The following is a 3848-nucleotide window of genomic DNA, read 5'->3' on the forward strand; positions in this document are numbered from 1 at the left end:
AGATAGATAGATAGATAGATAGATAGATAGATAGATAGATAGATAGATAGATAGATAGATAGATAGATAGATAGATAGATAGATATTTTTACTGCAAACTGATAGATTTATAACTTTCTATATCAGGCTTCTTTAGAGTGAAGCTTTAAATACTCTGATGAAATTTTTAATCTGATCAGAGAAATGCACCAAAGGAATTTGATGAACACATATTTGTATTTTATTCAATAAATTGTACAAACTACAAGGCATTTCTAGAAATAACGACTGGATTGGATTTTACCCTGTTTTGAAATGTTTGGGGCAAGGTCACGCAGTAGCACAAATGCGCCACTAGATGACAGACGTGGGAAATGACGGGACGGACGGTGCAACAGTTCTGTGTGGAAAAATCTTCCCTCCATTCGGATGAGAGCTACCAGCACAGCAACACCTTCTCCTCTGGCTCACTCGTTTCTCCTGTTAAAACAGGTTATTTGGATCTGCCCGCCTGTCCCTCCACCTGGGACCTGCAACAATTACAGCGAAGAACAGACAGGGGCGGCTCAAGCCTCCATGGGGCCCTAATCAGTCTTTTGATGTCTGCCTCAGAGGCCACATTTTGAAAGGAAGTTGGACTTTACCTATTAAAGTTTTAGGTGCTCAGCATCATGGATGTAGCTTTGACTTGTTCACGACTGAATTCACCGTTTCTTTTTGGCCAAATATCCCATGGCAAAATTAAATTGATGACGACCTACCAAGCCGAGTGTGTTTAAAGGGGAAAGGGCAGCCGTATTCAAACACAAAACCACTATCAGAAGATAGTTACTTTCTATCAGAAGATAGAAAGTAACTATCTACTTCCTTTACTTTCTCTCCTTAAAGGTGGAAAAATATTAAAAATATCCACTATCTGCCTTTTAGATAGTTACTTTCTTTCCGTAAAGGTGGAAAAGGTTAAAAATACCCGCTATCTGCCTTTTAGATAGTTACTTCCTTTCGTTAAAGGTGGAAAAAGATTAAAAATACCCACTATATGACTTTTAGATAGTTACTTTCTTTCATTAAATGTGGAAAAAGATTAAAAATACCCACTATCTACTCTTTAGATACTTAAGTTTTGCTCACCAGCAGTCGGAGCCTGTCCCAGCAGATATGAAAAAAACAAACAAAAAAAACAAACAATTGAAACAGTCCTCACCCAATAAATTTATTGAGGTTCTTATGGATCCGGTCGGTCGGCAGTCGCAGGGACGAGACCTCCAGCTCCCCTCGTTCAATTTGGAGGTGAGCTGAAGACAAACTCCTCAGATTGGCCAATGCATTCGATCTCTCGTCACCCTTGACCTCTCCACCTCGCCGGATCCTGTTCGTGATGGCAAATTGTTGTGGAAATTTTCCTTTAACAAAGAGTGAGGCAAAACTGTTTCAAGAACCAGACAAAGAATATATTCTTAATCAGTATTTATTCGAAGGCTCAACAGTGTTCAAACGTTCACTGAACGCAGTCAGGAGAAAGAGTCCCGAGCAGAACACAGCTTACAGTTTTATAGGTAGAGGTTCATTCAGATCGCATAGTTTGGTAATCTACTTGGTTACAGGACAGAAAGCAGACTGGACAACAGACTCATGTCTTCTTCACTAGGAGCCAGGAGAGATAAAGGAACAATTCAATGACTTCATTGTATTGCTAAGGCCAATGACTCCATTGTCATATTAAGCTCAGAAAACCTGCTTCAGAAGAATCTTAATGATTCAGCTATCAACCCCACGGATGGGAGATGGTCGGACCAGTCCTTCTGCAAAAACAGGAGTCTGATGGCGACCCCAAGGCGTCTGAAGGCCAAGTATGGTTCTGCCACAATCTCCACGTAGTCCTTAATTGTAGATATCAACTCATTCCAATGTGCAAGGTCCATGTTGTAGATTATATTTCTTTTTCCTATTTTGCGTTCCTCACCGTAGTTATTTTTGGTCGGGTTCTTCTGTCATGATATGCAGTGAAGGTGGTGAGGCAGACTCAGCGGACCCAGGTTTTAGGGAATGAAATGATTAATTTAATAGTGATGGGCTAAATGAATCCAGGATTCGAGGTTTGTACCAAGTAAAAAGGGGGCGTGTCCGATGAAGCCCTGCTCCAAGGCTTGTGTCATCTTATTGAGAACCACGTGACTGGCAACAAACAATGCCTCGCATTACCTGGATCACGGGACTGCTTCATTTTGCGTTTCGGTTTTCAAAGTAAAAGTGTGATGAGCCATGCTGCGTCATGGGTTGTTGACCATTTGGTCGTGCATCAGAGGAGGATATTTGTCTTCAGTGGCCAAAATAAAATGAACATTAACCAACATATCTGATGTGTATTGATGATGGCTCCCATCAAAATGTAATGTTTGTTACTGGTTTTCTTAATTGTAGATTATGGTGTTTTTTATGAATTAGACTTAGACTCTAGAAAGTTTCACTATTATTTGTAGTCTGATTAGCAAAGATATATCAGTTTTGCACAGCAGAAACAGATTAAATCCTGTTGCAGAACTAAAATTCAACATGTAGCCAAATATAAGGGATCAGAGCCAATAAGAAATCCAAGAAAAAGCAAACGGCCCAACAGGCACTGCACTTTCAAGACACTAAAACATCAAATGTCTTTATTGTCAAATCTGTCTATGACATAAAAGAAAACTCAACACAACCACTGATGTTCAACATAAACCAGAATTAGACAAATAATTTTAATAATTAAAACAGATGACAATCAAATATGGTTTCATTGATTCTCCTGTTACTAAACATGAGCTTGATAAAAACTGTGACAATATTGCATTTAGTAATTTTTGGAAGTATAATCCGCCTGAATGATAAGGCTGTTAAAAAACTAATGACAGACTTGACGGCAGACTAGATGCGACAAGACAAGGACCCAACAAGGAACACATGTGGGTTTAAATACACAGGAAGATAATCAGGAGAAGCAACGGACAGCTTGGGACGATCAAATAGTAGATGGGACAACAAGGAGACTCAACAGAACACAGAATCCTAAATAAACACACAAAAAACCCAAATGACTACGAAGCCCATTTTATCCCCTAATCTTAATATTTATCAGCAAAGGTTTAAAAATCAGCCTTCGTCCTCTTCTGCTCTACAGTGAGAGGTTTGACTGACAAACCGACCCAACAGGTCAGGTCTCCACATTTACAGTTAACGATATTCACCCCACTGTTTCAACTCACTGGCTTTCTTGCTATATTCAGCGACATTTCAGACCAAAACAAATTATATCAGCTAAAATCTAAATCGTCAGGTCAGGCTTTTTAAAGATCAGTAAACAGGGATCGGCCAGAAAATTGCAATCAGTGCAGCCCTACACACATATTCATGACATTCTTTGATTAAATAAATTTCTCTTAAGCGTTACTCCAATAGCTAAAAATTTTATTTATACCAGGTGAGTCTTTCTCCCCTGAGAATGTGGACCGGTACCGGTACTGGACTGATTCTGAGCGTTCAAATAATTTTAACAGAAGTTTCACATAACTTAGAAGTTGATGTAACACTTTTGGCCACAATCACAATCATTTTGTTTTAGCCACAAAAGGATTCTGCTCAGCAGCAAACAACATATCCTCAACTACAGCATAGAGCAGCTCATCGATGCAGCAGCTGTGTAGCCTGAAGTAAAAAACCTTTTGCTACACAATGTCAAACATCGAGAAATTTTAATTATTGTTACCAAACGTTATCAAACACGGCGTTTTGAAGCCAAAAATACCTCAGAAATATACAGAGCCAACCATGAGAATCAACTCATTTAAAGTTTAAACTCAGTGTCACACAAAGACAAAGAGCCTAGCATAAAT

This window comes from Poecilia formosa, unplaced genomic scaffold, assembly GCF_000485575.1.
Source record: "Poecilia formosa unplaced genomic scaffold, Poecilia_formosa-5.1.2 Scaffold1433, whole genome shotgun sequence".
Taxonomy (NCBI): domain Eukaryota; kingdom Metazoa; phylum Chordata; class Actinopteri; order Cyprinodontiformes; family Poeciliidae; genus Poecilia; species Poecilia formosa.